The following is an 18,233-nucleotide window of genomic DNA, read 5'->3' as shown; positions in this document are numbered from 1 at the left end:
ACGTCCGGTGAACAGGTCAGGGTTCCATAGCCGCAGGCAGAACAGTTGAAACTGGAGCAGCAGCACGTCCGGTGAACAGGTCAGGATTCCATAGCCGCAGGCAGAACAGTTGAAACTGGAGCTGCAGCACGTCCGGTGAACAGGTCAGGATTCTATAGCCGCAGGCAGAACAGTTGAAACTGGAGCTGCAGCACGTCCGGTGAACAGGTCAGGATTCTATAGCCGCAGGCAGAACAGTTGAAACTGGAGCTGCAGCACGTCCGGGGGAACAGGTCAGGCAGAACAGTTGAAACTGGAGCTGCAGCACGTCCGGTGAACAGGTCAGGCAGAACCGTTGAAACTGAGCTGCAGCACGGCTGTTCTTCTTATTTCATATGTCTTATTTTTATTTATTGTGTTTTTATTCTACCTTATGTTATTTTTAGTACTACATTGATATTGATTACTGCATTGTTGGGTTTAGAGCTTGTAAGAAAGCTGTACTTGTGCCCTTGACATTAAAACCTGAAACTTCAGGTAAAGTTTGAGACAAAACAAAAAAGAGAGCATTACACCTCAATAGAAACCTGCTTTGTGCCTTTTTACCAATGGTTTAAAGGAGCTGTTAAATTAGTTTCCAGAGGTTTTGCTCTGTAAGTGCTGTGGCTGACAGGAAGGTGTAAATGTGTGTCTGTGTATCGCGATCCTCGGAGCCAGCTTTGTTTCCCCTAAGATTTTTTTTAGCAGCAGTGACAAAGTTAGTGTGGGGGGGAGTGGGTGTGGCCAATGGCAAGGTCAAAATGTTGCTGTTTTAAAGCTAATTTCCTGCAATTCTACACATCTGCCTTGGGCAGAGAAAAGAAAATGCGCGTTTAAAGCTAATTTCCTGCAATTCTACACATTTTCCATGGGACTGAGAGAAAATATGCAGTTTTAAAATAACTGTCCAGTATAAATTGCACTTTTAAAAGTTAATATTCTGTTAGCTCATATCTAAATAATGTTGTTACCTCGTTCTATACTCGTATTTTTGGCAAAAGCATAAATAGGCAGGGGGGAAAAGACTTAAAAAAAACACTTTAAACTGTGGTCTCAAACAGACCGTTTCAAAAATCCTTGCTGTTTCCTTTCAGAGTATGATGTCATACTCCGGAGGAGGTTGAGCTGGCCATTCAGCGGTCTAGAGATGGATGAGCTGGCCAATCAACGGTCTACTTGTATTCATATTTTTTATGACCGTTATACGCCCACAGCATTCTGTTGTTGGGGTACGCCAACACCATTTCAACACAGATAAGCTGCTTTTTAACATACTTAATTACCATTTTTTTTAAGGAAAACTATTTCACTCATATTTTAAGTAACTATAGGTCATATTTCATAGCAATCTGGAAGCACTGGACAGTTACTTTAAAGCAAATTTGCTACAATTCTGCACATTTTGCCATAGCGTATGCCGTGTTCTTATGACATCTGAGTGACAAACAAATTATAACAAAATCTAAAAAAAGCCATGACATTTTTGGAATTTTCAATTCTGACTATCTAGTTTTTATTCTGGTGGTTGTTAGTTCTCAAAGATGATCTTATTAAAAAAATATATAGCTACATTATATTTTCTACATTCTTTATATCAGGTTTCAGTTGTTTAAGTTGAAAAAGTATGTTAAAAACTATTTTTACATCATATTTTTGAGTGGCGGCCACGATTTAGGATCCGCCGCTGCCAAATGAATATAGGGGAAACACTGGCCAGTGTGTGGGTTTGGTGGACAGGGCTCTGAATAGCAGTCTCCTGCCTTGAGGCAGTCTGATGTAGACAGAGAACACTGTAACCAAGCACCCTATATGATTACGTACTTGTTCCCCAGCCGTTGCAGTTGCTAAGTCATCTTGTATCTGAGATACTGACAACGGTTCAAAAGCACCTATATTGTGTCTGATCTGACTTTGATTGATGCTCCGCTCTGTAATCTAAGCATGCTTTCTGAAGGGGTTTTTGGAAAGAGGTATTTTGAAGGGAGGGCTGTGTTTATGTTTCAGACAGAAATGTATCTGGTGTTTGATTTGATGTCTATACCTGGGAAAAAATTGTATACTTCATACCTAACAGATTAGTAGTTCCAGAGTACTTGTATTCCTCAAAAACTCTTTACACCCAGCCTGTTGGGCTATTTTAGCACTTGCACTGCATTTAGCTGGTCTGCCCACTCATTTCAAGTGAGAATCCACCCCCTCAAAGCTACACCTACAGCACACTGTGAGAGGGTTATGGGAGAGGATTGGGCACCTGGCCAAAAATGCATAAGTATTCAGATGATGATCAGTAAGAGCAAGGCAGACACACACACAGAGGAGTGGGGTACCAGTACTGTATGTGTGAGAAGCAGAGTGAGCTGGAGGGGGCTTCAATCTCGTGGAGAGGAAAGAGAGAGAGGGGAGGATCATCACTGTCTGTTTACTGTAGCCTCAGGGCTCTCCACGGTACGCACACACACATGCATGCACACACAAACACACACATGCACACTTCAGCCGGGGAGAGAACGGGCAGGGAGGGGATCCACTCCAGTCTGTGGAGGGAGCACAATGCTGAGAGAGTGTCTGTCTGTCGGTCGGTCGGTCTGTCGGTCTGTCTGTCGGGCTGGGCTGGGCTAAGGCCTGATAGTGATCAGTGATAGCCCTGTGCTGTCTGGCTGGCTGGGACTGGGCTGTCGTCGCGGCCGTGCTGTCTGTCTGTCTGCTGCCCTGCTTACCTGTTGAGTGTTTGGACTTTGACACACAGTGGGAAAGATAGACTGCATGCAACACAAAGGGACAGACTGGATACTGAAAACAATATGAGAATGAAGTGGAGAATTTAAGCTGTGAAGTAAGTGTTTTTGTCTGTTTGTTCATTTGTATTGGCGTGTGTGTTTTGAATGTGAAGTGGAAGGAAAGTGCCTAGGGTTGGTGTGATGGTGATGTCATTCAGTCTGTTTGGTATTGAAGACTTCCTGTCTCGTGTAATGTGATAAACAGTAAGTCATTCATTATGATCTCTGTAACCCAATCACAGCCTGTAACTCCAGCGGTGTATGTGAATACAGTAAAGCCCAGAGAGGTATCCATGAAGCAAGCTAGATCCACTCAGGGGTTTCTAAAGCTAAGCAGCTTCAGTTGGAACTTCCAACCTCAGTTGGAACTGTATGAGAACATACAGAAATAATACTTATTGGAGGGAATAAACATTATTTAGGCCCATGTGATTTGGCCCTGGGAAGAAGTAAAGAAGGTCACATTCCTCAGTGCTCTAGGGAAGATACTATACAGTGCATCTGCAACATGAAAGACCTCATATGGAGTTCACGTCAGTAGCTCCTGAATAGAAACCAATTGTTGACACAGTTAAAGGCAGCCTGTGATTTAGTACAGGATTTCTGAGGATACGGAGGACACTGTATGATATTGGCTGAAATCTAGCCAAACACTGTATTCTGTGTGAAAGTTAACACCATTATTGTTACATTGTGTAGGAGTTGAATCAGAGAGATAGAGGCGTCCAGAGTGTTGTGAAAGGGAATTAGTGGTGTGTTGCATGCCCATCCTGGGACCTGTGTCTGGTCTGCTGGGTCCTGGCTATGAGGGGCCTCAGCTAATACAGCAGTGGGGAACCCATCTGCAAACACAATGTCTGACAGATAGGAAGAGAGATGGGGAACCTCATCTGATAATCTGGTTAAGGAAGCCACCACTTCCCAGAGCAAGATCAACACAAATGATTCTTCAATGTCAATGATCACAATGCTTTCTCACTGATGCTTGAATGGATGGATGCTGATATACCTTCTCCGCTATGCAATCTCGTTTCCGAGCTGGTCATGGGTGCGCCTCAGCTACGCTCAAGGTCCTAAACAATATCATAACCGCCATCGATAAGAGACAATACTGTGCAGCTGTATTCATCGACCTGGCCAAGGCTTTCGACTCTGTCAATCACCACATTCTTATTGGCAGACTCAACAGCCTTGGTTTGTCGCGCCCTGACAGTAGAGAGCTTTTTATGTCTCTATTTTGGTTTGGTCAGGGTGTGATTTGGGTGGGCATTCTATGTTCATTTTCTATGTTTTGTTTTGTTTGGCTAGGTGTGGTTCTCAATCAGAGGCAGCTGTCTATCATTGTCTCTGAATGAGAACCATACTTAGGTAGCTTTTTCCCCACATGGTTTTTGTGGGTAGTTGTTTTCTGTGTTGTGTTTGCTCCAGACAGAACTGTTTCGTTTTGTTCTACTTTGATATTTTGTTTCAGTGTTAAGGTTTAATAAATTATCATGAACACGTACCATGCTGCGCTTTGGTCCGATGATTCCTCTTCTTCAGACAGAACTACCCACCACAAACGGACCAAGCAGCGTGGTAACCAGGAGCAGAGGGTTCAGGACTCCTGGACTTGGGAGGAGATATTGGACGGACAGGGACCCTGAAAACAGGCTGGGGAATATCGCCGCCCGAAGGAAGAACTAGAGGCAGCGAAAGCTGAGAGGCAGCGATATGATGCAAGGCAGCGCAGCAGGCACGAGAGGCAGCCACCAATTTTTTGGGGGGGCACACGGGGAGATTGGCGGAGTCAGGCGATAGACCTGAGCCAACTCCCCGTGCTTACCGGAAGCAGCATAGTACTGGTCAGGCACCGTGTTATGCGGTGAAGCGCACGGTGTCTCCAGTGCGCGCTCATAGCCCGGAGCGCTAAATGCCAGCCCCCCGCAAGTGCCATGCGAGAGTGGGCATCCAGCCAGGGCGGATTGTGCCAGCTCAGCGTGTTTGGTCTCCGGTGCGCTGTTTCGGCCCAGGGTATCCTGCGCCGGCTCTGCGTACTGTGTCTCCGGGGCGCTGGGAGGGTTCAGTTCGTCCTATGCCTGCGCTCCGCCCGTGCCGGGCGAAAGTGGGCATTGAGCCTAATGGAGAGGTGCGAGGGTTAAGCACCAGATCTCCAGTGCTCCCCCACAGCCCGGTTCGACCTGTGCCTGCACTCTGGAGGGGCCGGGCTAAAGTGGGCATTCAGCCTGGAGGAGTGGTGCCAAGGCTGCGCACCAGAGCTCCAGTGCTCCCCCACAGTCCGGTTCATCTGGTGCCTCCTCTACGCACCAGGCCTCCTGTAGGTCTCCCCAGGCTGGTGGGCCCTGTGGCATCCCCACGCACCAGGCTGTCTCTGCGTTTCCTCCCTCCAGAGTCGCCCTCCAGTCCAGATCCTCCAGCGACGCCCTCCAGTCCGGATCCTCCAGCAACGCCCTCCAGTCCGGAGCTTCCAGAGGCGCCCTTCAGTCCGGAGCTTCCAGAGGCGCCCTTCAGTCCGGAGCTTCCAGAGGCGCCCTTCAGTCCGGAGCTTCCAGAGGCGCCCTTCAGTCCGGAGCTTCCAGAGGCGCCCTTCAGTCCGGAGCTTCCAGAGGCGCCCTTCAGTCCGGAGCTCCCAACAAGGGTGCCCAGTCCGGGGCCTGCTACGAGGGTCCCCAGTCCGGGGTCGGCGGCGAGGGTCCCCGCTCTAGAGGTGCCACCTAAGTGGGCCGAGCCAGAGGTGGACTACGTCCCTCACTTGAGCTGCCACTGCGGATAAATGCCCACCCAGACCCTCCCCATGGGTTCAGGTTTTGTGGCCAGAGTCTGCACCTTTGGGGGGGGGGTGCTGTCACGCCCTGACCGTAGAGAGCTTTTTATCTATATTTTGGTTTGGTCAGGGTAGGTTTGGGTGAGCATTCTATGTTCATTTTCTATGTTTTGTATTGCTGTGTTTGGCCGGGTGTGGTTCTCAATCAGAGGCAGCTGTCTATCGTTGTCTCTGATTGAGAACCATACTTAGGTAGCTTTTTCCCACATGGTTTTTGTGGGTAGTTGTTTTCCCGTTTTGTGTTTGCACCAGACAGAACAGTTTTGTTTTGTTCTACTTTGTTATTTTGTTTCAGTGTTCAGGTTTAATAAATTATCATGAACACGTACAACGCTGCGCTTTGGTCCAATGATTTCTCTTCTTCAGACAACGAATACCGTGACATGGTTTCTCAAATGACTGCCTCGCCTGGTTCACCAACTACTTCTCAGACAGAGTTCAGTGTGTCAAATATGAGGGCCTGTTGTCCGGGCCTCTGGCAGTCTCTATGGGGGTGCCACAGGGTTCAATTCTCGGGCCGACTCGTTTCTCTGGAAACATCAATGATGTTACTCTTGCTGCTGGTGATTCTCTGATCCACATCTACGCAGACGACACCATTCTGTATACTCCTGGGCCCTCTTTGGACACTGTGTTAACTAACCTCCAGACGAGCTTCAATGCCATACAACTCTCCTTCCGTAGCCTCCAACTGCTCTTAAATGCAAGTAAAACTAAATGCATGCTTTTCAACCAATCGCTGCCCGCACCCGCCCGCCCATCCAGCATCACTACTCTGGACGCTTCTGACTTAGAATATGTGGACAACTACAAATACCTAGGTGTCTGGTTAGACTGTAAACTCTCCTTCCAGACTCACATTAAGCATCTCCAATCCAAAATTAAATCTAGAATCGGCTTCCTATTTCGCAACAAAGCATCCTTCACTCATGCTGCCAAACATACCCTCGTAAAACTGACTATCCTACCGATCATTGACTTCGGCAATGATATTTACAAAATAGCCTCTAACACTCTACTCAGCAAATTGGATGCAGTCTATCACAGTGCCATCCGTTTTGTCACCAAAGCCCCATATGCTACCCACCACTGCGACCTGTATGCTCTCGATGGCTGGCCCTCGCTTCATATTCGTCGCCAAACCCACTGGTTCCAGGTCATTTATAAGTCTTTGCTCGGTAAAGCCCCGACTTATCTCAGCTCACTGGTCACCATAGCAGCACCCGCTCCAGCAGGTATATTTCACTGGTCACCCCCAAAGCCAACACCCCCTTTGGCCGCCTTTCCTGCCAGTTCTCTACTGCCAATGACTGGAACGAATTGCAAAAATCACTGAAGCTGGAGACTCATATCTCCCTCACTAACTTTAAGCATCAGCTGTCAGAGCAGCTCACAGATCATTTCAGCTGTACATAGCCCATCTGTAAATAGCTCATCCAACTACCTCATCCCCAAAGTGTTATTCTCTTCTTCTTCTCCTTTGCACCCCAGTATCTCAACTTGCACATTCATCTTCTGCACACCTATCACTCCAGTGTTAATTGCTAAATTGTATTTACTTCACCACTACTGTCTTTTTATTGCCTTACCTCCCTAATCTTACCTCATGACACGGCCCGCTACCAAAACCTGCGGGCTCTCCTTCACTGCAGCCGAGGTGATTAAAACATTTAAACGTGTTAACCCTCGCAAGGCTACAGGCCCAGACGGCATTCCCAGCCGCGTCCTCAGAGCATGCGCAGACCAGCTGGCTGGTGTGTTTACGGACATATTCAATCAATCCTTATCCCAGTCTGCTGTTCCCACATGCTTCAAGAGGGCCACCATTGTTCCTGTTCCCAAGAAAGCTAAGGTAACTGAGCTAAACGACTACCGCCCCGTAGCACTCACTTCCGTCATCATGAAGTGCTTTGAGAGACTAGTCAAGGACCATATCACCTCCACCCTACCGGACACCCTAGACCCACTCCAATTTGCTTACCGACCCAATAGGTCCACAGACGACGCAATCGCAACCACACTGCACCCTCCCTAACCCATCTGGACAAGAGGAATACCTATGTGAGAATGCTGTTCATCGACTACAGCTCAGCATTTAACACCATAGTACCCTCCAAACTCGTCATCAAGCTCGAGACCCTGGGTCTCGACCCCGCCCTGTGCAACTGGGTCCTGGACTTCCTGACGGGCCGCCCCCAGGTGGTGAGGGTAGGTAACAACATCTCCACCCCGCTGATCCTCAACACTGGGGCCCCACAAGGGTGCGTTCTGAGCCCTCTCCTGTACTCCCTGTTCACCCACGACTGCGTGGCCATGCACGCCTCCAACTCAATCATCAAGTTTGCGGACGACACTACAGTGGTAGGCTTGATTACCATCAACGATGAGACGGCCTACAGGGAGGAGGTGAGGGCCCTCGGAGTGTGGTGTCAGGAAATTAACCTCACACTCAACGTCAACAAAACAAAGGAGATGATTGTGGACTTCAGGAAACAGCAGAGGGAGCACCCCCCTATCCACATCGACGGGACAGTAGTGGAGAAGGTGGAACGTTTTAAGTTCCTCGGTGTACACATCACGGACAAACTGAATTGGTCCACCCACACAGACAGCGTTGTGAAGAAGGCGCAGCAGCGCCTCTTCAACCTCAGGAGGCTGAAGAAATTCGGCTTGTCACCAAAAGCACTCACAAACTTCTACAGATGCACAATCAAGAGCATCCTGTCGGGCTGTATCGCCGCCTGGTACGGCAACTGCTCCGCCCACAACCGTGAGGCTCTCCAGAGGGTAGTGAGGTCTGCACAACGCATCACCGGGGGCAAACTACCTGCCCTCCAGGACACCTACACCACCCGATGTCACAGGAAGGCCATAAAGATCATCAAGGACAACCACCCAAGCCACTGCCTGTTCACCCCGCTATCATCCAGAAGGCGAGGTCAGTACAGGTGCATCAAAGCAGGGACCGAGAGACTGAAAAACAGCTTCTATCTCAAGGCCATCAGACTGTTAAACAGCCACCACTAACATTTAGTGGCCGCTGCCAACATACTGACTCAACTCCAGCCACTTTAATAACGGGAATTTATGGAAATTATGTAAAAATGTACCACTAGCCACTTTAAACAATGCCACTTAATATAATGTTTACATACCCTACATTACTCATCTCATATGTATATGTATATACTGTACTCTATATCATCTACTGCATCTTGCCATCTTTATGTAATACATGTATCACTAGCCACTTTAAACTATGCCACTTTATGTTTACATACCCTACATTACTCATCTCATATGTATATACTGTACTCTATACCATCTACTGCATCTTGCCTATGCCGTTCTGTACCATCACTCATTCATATATCTTATGTACATATTCTTTATCCCTTTACACTTGTGTGTATAAGGTAGTAGTTGTGGAATTGTTAGGTTAGATTACTTGTTGGTTATTACTGCATTGTCGGAACTAGAAGCACAAGCATTTCGCTACACTTGCATTAACATCTGCTAACCATGTGTATGTGACAAATTTTTTTTGATTTGATTTGATTTGCACACACTGTATATATATTTTTTCTATGTGTTATTGACTGTACTGTAAGTTTGTTTATTCAATGTGTAACTCTGTGTTGTTGTTTGTGTCGCACTGCTTTGCTTTATCTTGGCCAGGTAGCAGTTGTAAATGAGAACTTGTTCTCAACTGGCCTGCCTGGTTAAATAAAAGTGAAATAAAATAAAAATAAAAATGTGTTTTAAATAATTTGATTGTTATTGAGAATCAGTTGGACATCCAAGCATATAAGCAAAAACTAATGAAATGCGTTTTAACTACCTTATGGAATGCAAGCTTTTTTGTTACATCTCATCTCTTGACCACTTAATAACCTCATGTGGATAGGAAGAGAGGCCTCTTCAATCTCCTCAACACACTATTGTGAAACTACATTGCGTTTGAATAGAGGTGTTTCACACCCTAAATTGTGGTAATTGAGTGCTTCAGACAACAGTCTTAATTATGCTTGAGAGGAATAACACCCTGGAGCCGATTGGCATGGAAATGAGCCGGTGACAAAAGGAAGCAAGGAAACGAGGGAGTAAATCCTACTGTCCTCCTTAGCCCTCAGCGTTGACTGGCTGCTGGGGTGTATTATGGAAGTGAAGTTAATGTTAAAGTGAGTGAATGAAGTGTTCTGTTCATTTCCCTCTGTTTCTTTCTCTCTGCAGAATCAATAGAATGTTCCACAAAAGAACACTCAATGCTAATGTGAATCTATTAGTGTTTGTTATTGTGGAATATTGTGTTGTGGATGTGAGTCTGTGAGCTGTCTTTGAGATTTGAGTGTGTGTGTGTGTGTGTGTGTGTGTGTGTGTGCTTGAGTACATTCGCGCGCTCGTGTGTGTGTGTGTGTGTGTGTGTGTGTGTGTGTGTGTGTGTGTGTGTGTGTGTGTGTGTGTGTGTGTGTGTGTGTGTGTGTGTGTGTGTGTGTGTGTGTGTGTGTGTGTGTGTGTGTGTGTGTGTGTGTGTGTGTGTGTGTGTGTGTGTGTGTGTGTGTGTGTGTGTGTGTGGCACTACTCCGTGCTGTGACCTGCTAATCCAGAGTCCGTCTCTAGCTCCCACATCCTCAGCAGAGTAACACTGGAACAATGAGAGTGAACTTGGCTTGGGTTCACATCAGAGATGTGAAATCACACCCAGACCAGACCAGGACAGAAGAGCACGTAGCACATTATAACTCTGGGTCAAATGTTTTGCTGTTAGAAGCCAGCAGCCAATAGTTTGCAAACAAACTGGGCAAATTGCACGTGCTGAGAAAATAGAAACAATTTGACTTAACTAATTCTGTAAGTCAGCTTGTCAGAAAGGAATTTCTTCTTGAATTTCTTTTCATTCAGAACAAAACAAGTGGAATGTTCTTTTCCAGGACAGCTAAAACAACAGAATATAGTGGACAATGGTGTCATTTCTCTCCTTGATTACTCCACTGATTTGAGGGACAGGCACTTGCGTGTCAGAGAGAGAGAGAGAGACTGTCAAATCTGTTGCGAGATTGGTTGTTCAGCTAAATTCCTGACACTCCTATGGCTTTGAGGCAGCCATGTCATTACACTCGACTGGCTTCAGAGGTTTGGGCTGCTAGCCTGCTAGCCTGCTAGCCTGGAATGTGCCGTCAAAGATAAATGTATAGCTATCCCACTTTTCTAAATATATCAACTAAGTTTTATATTTTATGCCTGTTTGTTTTTAACAGCTAATGGGCTGCCTTTCTGTCGTAAAGATATTTTTGTCAATTCAATGTCACTGGAAAGTGGAAAGATATTGACATGTTCAGGGGGCTAGATTGGCTTTATTGCGTAATGTTGATGTTTTCTTCTGAGTTAGTGAGTCAGCCCTTTAAAGCTTGACCCCTGACCCGGGGACGTGACCCTGAACAATCCTTTTAAGGCAAAGCAGGGGAAAGAAAAGGAGCCTCAGTGGAATGTACAAATAAGATTGGCTCAGGAAAACCCACCAACATGTGTCCTCCTGGGCTTGTTGTCTTTACAAATACCCCCAAGAATACACATTATCCACCTGGCAAAATAAGGCTGACTCTGAGCAGTTGGTTTGGGCAAATGTGTGTTTAAAGCACTTCTTTGGTTAGCTGTTCCTAGATCATGTTAAAAGCTGAAGATTGTTTGAACGTCTCAGAGGTAAAGCTGTTCTGAGATCTGTTCTGAGATCTGAGGCTTACCTTCCTGTGTTTGAAGGACCTCACAGGTTCTGTTCTGTTTTATCAGCTCTGACTTGGCTGTTTGGATCGTGACTCAGAAGCTGAAGTGGTGTTTGAAGTGCTTCCCAGGTTACTCCCCTATGTGGCTGTTCTGAGGGTGGGTGTGTTTGTGTGTGTGTGTGTGAGGCCGCTCCCCTTAGTGTGTGTGTGTGTGTGTTTGGCTGGCTGCAGGGGGAGAGATCAGTCAGTCAGTCAGTGTGCTCTAGCGGAGAGAACTGAGCATACAGTGGAAGTGTACACATGAAGCTCTCCGTCATTCACTCCAACTTCAGCGGCTTCCCTCAGCGAGCTCCCAGCAGCTCCTACTGCAGCGAGGGGATACCACCTTGGGCTGCTGCGGGCTCTATCAGGTATGGACAGACAGACAGACAGACCAGAGTTGCCTTTTGCTCATGATCCTTTTCTTGAATGTGGGAGAGAGAATAGAGAATCTTTACTTGTGGTGTTGTGTATCTATAAATTGTGTGTTTGTTGGAGTTTTGGTTTGAATTTAAAAACCAGTACATTTCTTATACATTTTTAAAGGTTCAGTTTGTTTTTATGGTTTCTTTTAACATTTAGTGAATGTGGGACAAAACCTTTAAAGGAGCTCCTAAAATGGCAATACGTCAAACGTTATTTGTCACATGCACTGAATACAACAGGTGTGGACCTTACTGTGAAATGCTTACTGACAAGCCCTTAACCAACGATGCAGTTCAAGAAATAGAGTTAATACAATATTTACTAAATAAACTAAAGCTAAATGTCATCAAATAAAATAAATGTCAATCCTTCTTGAATGTAGAGCATCCCTTAATGTTCCTATTCATGCATGGAAATTGTCCTTTAACAGGGGTGTTTCTTTTAAGTGATATGTGTATTAATGTAAGCTCTTCTTTGTTGAGTGCTGTACAGACAGTGTTTGCAGAGAGCTTGGTCTTTGCCTGTTGGCTGGTTTCTCTCTAATCTCAGTCTGCTCTGGTCTACTGGCAGACTGGCTTTTTTATGTCAGCAACCAGCCATGCTAAAATACACTCTGTCCAGAGTAGCATTGCGTTATCAAATGTTTGTTAAAAACAATATTTGGTTAGTTAAACGATCCAATGTGTAATTGTTGTTTTTTATTCCAAGAAAATAGAGAACTCTTGTGTGGCACAGTGTCTTCTGTGTAATGACTTGACCAACTCAGAGTTAGGTGTTCATTGCTTGGAAACAGCTTTGAATATTGCTGAGGGGGTGAGAAGTCTAGTAGAACTAATGGACTGCCTCCCTGACCAGAGTGGACATGCAGGACAGTGTGGTGTGGGGCCAAAGTCACCCAATGTCCTGCCCCAGAGTGTCCACTGATCCCCTCACTCCTCTAAGGCCCTGGGTCTCTAATTCTGCGTACACCACATGTGGCGCCACACCACCCCAAACTCATTCTATAGAGACTCCAGTCTCAACTATCTAAACAAACACAACAATGTCAACTATTTTGAACCCTAACTTCCAAGCTTAGTCTTTAACATAATTTTTATTATGGCATCTCCTAGTCAGGGTGAAATGAGAGGAGAGAAGGGAAGAGATGGGGTGTAGAAAGAGTGAGTAAAGTGCCTGGGATGTTAGCGAGACGGATGGAGGGAGAGAGAAAATAGAGAAGTATGTTGATTAGGGATGAGGTGTACTCTGCCAGCTCTAGTCTGCTCATTAATCAGAGTGATGGAGGGAACAGTGACAGCAGCATCAGCAGCATCAGGAGCAGGGGAGGGGAGGTCTAACCTAACATATACCCCCCCAGGCCCCGAAGGAGCTGTCAGTCAACCTAAATGGACTGTGAGCTCACTCTACCCACAACCAACCTCTGACACAGAGCCCAGAATGTACCCAGGTGACTCCCTCCTCCATTTAACAGATCATCAGGGTTGATAGCATAGCAACCTCAGCCCACAGGCATGATTAATCATGTTCTGCATGGCTAGAAGACATTCTGAAAAATGTATTGTTTCGACCACTTCTCTTTTCACTAGTCCATTAAGGGTACAGTAGAACTGCCTTCCACAATTAAACAGAAGGAAGGAAGGAAGACATTTTGAATAGTGAATGACTGTGTCTCTGTGCTGGACCTGTTCCACCGTTGACACCCACTCCAGCCCCTGGTCTTGTCTTGCATGTCTCAGATCAGTGAAAATATGAATTGTTTTGGAGTAGCTGTGTGGATGGAGTTCTGGTGTGTGGGTGTGAAGACCAGGGCAGGGAAACAAGGGCTGGATTGGGCACTGGGACACTGCAGGGCACTAGGCAGGCAGCTGTCCAGCATGACACACTGTGCCTGGCAAACGTTAGATTAGAGCCAGACCTCTGCCCACCTCCCCGCCAGACTGGAACCTTCTTGGGTCATGTGGGGGGTGATTTTTAAAATGTATTTAACCTTAAATTAACTAGGCAAGTCAGTTAAGAACAAATTCTTATTTACAATGACGGCCTACCAAAAGGCAAAAGGCCTTCTGCGGGGACGGGGGCTGGGATGACAAAATAAAAATATAGGTCAAAACACACATCACGACAAGAGAGACACCACAACACTACATAAAGAGAGACCTAAGACAACAACATAGCATGGCAGCAACACATGACAATACAGCATCATAGCAACACAACATGGCAACAGTACAACATGGTAGCAGCACAAAACATGGTGCAAACAGTATAGGGCACAGTCAACAGCACAAAGGGCAAGAAGGTAGAGACAACAATACATCACATAAAGCAGCCACAACTGTCAGTAAGAGTGTCCATGATTGAGTCTTTGAATGAAGAGATGGAGACAAAACGGTCCAGTTTGAGTGTTGGGACTACTGTTGAATCATTCCTGTCATCTATTGACTCTGATTTTCCTCTGCTACCGGTTCATATTTATCCATGTAAACATAGACCTGTACTGAAATGGTTGGACTTAGTTGAGACTTTGGACTGAGTAGACCTGTGAAGTAAGTATGTTGCTTCTGGCTTACGTGTTGAGAGGAGCTGTTGATGCTGTCACAGGGAACTCTCAGCACTGTCTGGCTGCGGCTGGCTGGGATGTTTCGGTTAGCTCAGTCAGCATCTCACTGGCATGGGGAGGGGGAGGACAGACAGACAGACAGACAGACAGACAGACAGACAGACAGACAGACAGACAGACAGACAGACAGACAGACAGACAGACAGACAGACAGACAGACAGACAGACAGACAGACAGACAGACAGACAGACAGACAGACAGACAGACAGACAGACAGACAGAGACAGACAGACACAGGAGGAGTGAGTGTGTCTTGCTCCGTGTGAACTTCTAATCTTTTGAGAGCAACCTCCCATCCAACTCCCTGCACACTTCCACACATCTGAGAGTACTGTTAAAGGAGTGATTCTGTTACCCAGACAGTGGGTGATGAACCACACACACACACACACACTCCTATCTGTCTGCACACACACAGATTTCGGGCCGTTCACAGTTCACACACAGAACCTTTGGCCCTGAGAATAGCAACATTTTCCACAGAACCCCACTCTAATGAAAGGTAACTTCAGTGGGAACAGGGAGGTCCTGGTGTAGAGCGGTCTCAAATCATATATAAGGCAGCTTGCATGAGACCCAGACACCCCAACTATTCCTTATCTTCTGGCCTCCACGCAACCTCCTTAGAATGGTATCTTGGTTAGGGCCCATCAGTGTTGGTGACTGGCAGGACCTGATGTGGTGGAAAACTCTGTTACCCAGCAGCCCCCCTGGTCCTGGGAGACACGCTGCTGAACGCTAATTAAAACAAGTTTGGAGTTCAGGGGGAGACGTTCCTAACATCACAGGCATATGGGAATGCTGTCTCTGGCCAACAGACCTAGGAAAAGAGGGAGAATAATAGGAGTGGTTTTCTCTCCACCCTGTCTTCTTTTGTTAATGTCTCTCTGTTTCTCTCCACCCTGTCTTCTTTTGTTAATGTCTCTCTGTTTCTCTCCACCCTGTCTTCTTTTGTTAATGTCTCTCTGTTTCTCTCCACCCTGTCTTCTTTTGTTAATGTCTCTCTGTTTCTCTCCACCATGTCTTCTTTTGTTAAATGTCTCTCTGTTTCTCTCCACCCTGTCTTCTTTTGTTAATGTCTCTGTTTCTCTCCACCCTGTCTTCTTTTGTTAATGTCTCTGTTTCTCTCCACCCTGTCTTCTTTTGTTAATGTCTCTCTGTTTCTCTCCACCCTGTCTTCTTTTGTTAATGTCTCTCTGTTTCTCTCCACCATGTCTTCTTTTGTTAAATGTCTCTCTGTTTCTCTCCACCCTGTCTTGTTTTGTTAATGTCTCTGTTTCTCTCCACCCTGTCTTCTTTTGTTAATGTCTCTGTTTCTCTCCACCCTGTCTTCTTGTGTTAATGTCTCTGTTTCTCTCCACCCTGTCTTCTTTTGTTAATGTCTCTCGGTTTCTCTCCACCCTGTCTTCTTTTGTTAATGTCTCTCTGTTTCTCTCCACCCTGTCTTCTTTTGTTAATGTCTCTCTGTTTCTCTCCACCCTGTCTTCTTTTGTTAATGTCTCTCTGTTTCTCTACACCCTGTCTTCTTTTGTTAATGTCTCTGTTTCTCTCCACCCTGTCTTCTTTTGTTAATGTCTCTCTGTTTCTCTCCACCCTGTCTTCTTTTGTTAATGTCTCTCGGTTTCTCTCCACCCTGTCTTCTTTTGTTAATGTCTCTCTGTTTCTCTCCACCCTGTCTTATTTTGTTAATGTCTCTCTGTTTCTCTCCACCCTGTCTTCTTTTGTTAATGTCTCTCTGTTTCTCTCCACCATGTCTTCTTTTGTTAAATGTCTCTCTGTTTCTCTCCACCCTGTCTTATTTTGTTAATGTCTCTGTTTCTCTCCACCCTGTCTTCTTTTGTTAATGTCTCTGTTTCTCTCCACCCTGTCTTCTTTTGTTAATGTCTCTCTGTTTCTCTCCACCCTGTCTTCTTTTGTTAATGTCTCTCGGTTTCTCTCCACCCTGTCTTATTTTGTTAATGTCTCTCTGTTTCTCTCCACCCTGTCTTCTTTTGTTAATGTCTCTCTGTTTCTCTCCACCCTGTCTTCTTTTGTTAATGTCTCTCTGTTTCTCTACACCCTGTCTTCTTTTGTTAATGTCTTTCTGTTTCTCTACACCCTGTCTTCTTTTGTTAATGTCTCTCTGTTTCTCTCCACCCTGTCTTCTTTTGTTAATGTCTCTCTGTTTCTCTACACCCTGTCTTCTTTTGTTAATGTCTCTCTGTTTCTCTCCACCCTGTCTTCTTTTGTTAATGTCTCTCTGTTTCTCTCCACCCAGTCTTCTTTTGTTAATGTCTCTCTGTTTCTCTCCACCCTGTCTTCTTTTGTTAATGTCTCTCTGTTTCTCTCCAACCTGTCTTATTTTGTTAATGTCTCTCTGTTTCTCTCCACCCTGTCTCTCTGTTTCTCTCCACCCTGTCTTATTTTGTTAATGTCTCTCTGTTTCTCTCCACCCTGTCTTATTTTGTTAATGTCTCTATGTTTCTCTCCACCCTGTCTCTCTGTTTCTCTCCACCCTGTCTTATTTGTTAATGTCTCTCTGTTTCTCTCCACCCTGTCTTATTTTGTTAATGTCTCTCTGTTTCTCTCCACCCTGTCTTCTTTTGTTAATGTCTCTCTGTTTCTCTCCACCCTGTCTTCTTTTGTTAATGTTTCTCTGTTTCTCTCCACCCTGTCTTCTTTTGTTAATGTCTCTCTGTTTCTCTCCACCTTGTCTTATTTTGTTAATGTCTCTGTTTCTCTCCAACCTGTCTTCTTTTGTTAATGTCTCTCTGTTTCTCTACACCCTGTCTTCTTTTGTTAATGTCTCTCTGTTTCTCTCCACCCAGTCTTCTTTTGTTAATGTCTCTCTGTTTCTCTCCACCCTGTCTTCTTTTGTTAATGTCTCTCTGTTTCTCTCCAACCTGTCTTATTTTGTTAATGTCTCTCTGTTTCTCTCCACCCTGTCTCTCTGTTTCTCTCCACCCTGTCTTATTTTGTTAATGTCTCTCTGTTTCTCTCCACCCTGTCTTATTTTGTTAATGTCTCTATGTTTCTCTCCACCCTGTCTCTCTGTTTCTCTCCACCCTGTCTTATTTGTTAATGTCTCTCTGTTTCTCTCCACCCTGTCTTATTTTGTTAATGTCTCTCTGTTTCTCTCCACCCTGTCTTCTTTTGTTAATGTCTCTCTGTTTCTCTCCACCCTGTCTTCTTTTGTTAATGTTTCTCTGTTTCTCTCCACCCTGTCTTCTTTTGTTAATGTCTCTCTGTTTCTCTCCACCTTGTCTTATTTTGTTAATGTCTCTGTTTCTCTCCAACCTGTCTTATTTTGTTAATGTCTCTCTGTTTCTCTCCAACCTGTCTTATTTTGTTAATGTCTCTCTGTTTCTCTCCACCCTGTCTCTCTGTTTCTCTCCACCCTGTCTTATTTTGTTAATGTCTCTCTGTTTCTCTCCACCCTGTCTTATTTTGTTAATGTCTCTGTTTCTCTCCAACCTGTCTTATTTTGTTAATGTCTCTCTGTTTCTCTCCACCCTGTCTTCTTTTGTTAATGTCTCTCTGTTTCTCTACACCCTGTCTTATTTTGTTAATGTCTCTGTTTCTCTCCAACCTGTCTTATTTTGTTAATGTCTCTCTGTTTCTCTCCACCCTGTCTTCTTTTGTTGATGTCTCTCTGTTTCTCTACACCCTGTCTTATTTTGTTAATGTCTCTCTGTTTCTCTCCACCCTGTCTCTCTGTTTCTCTCCACCCTGTCTTCTTTTGTTAATGTCTCTGTTTCTCTCCAACCTGTCTTATTTTGTTAATGTCTCTCTGTTTCTCTCCACCCTGTCGTATTTTGTTAATGTCTCT

General features: G+C 45.4%; 1 protein-coding gene across 5 annotated transcripts in view; it reads left to right on the top strand.

Annotated features, from left to right (window-relative positions):
* LOC139584410 (neuron navigator 2-like) overlaps nucleotides 1-18,233 on the top strand; it is a 94,837-nt gene that overhangs the window by 35,147 nt on the left and 41,457 nt on the right. The window lies entirely within an intron of this gene.

The sequence above is a fragment of the Salvelinus alpinus genome, chromosome 9, assembly GCF_045679555.1.
Source record: "Salvelinus alpinus chromosome 9, SLU_Salpinus.1, whole genome shotgun sequence".
Classification (NCBI taxonomy): Eukaryota; Metazoa; Chordata; class Actinopteri; order Salmoniformes; family Salmonidae; genus Salvelinus; species Salvelinus alpinus.
This window is presented reverse-complemented; position numbering and strand designations above follow the sequence as displayed.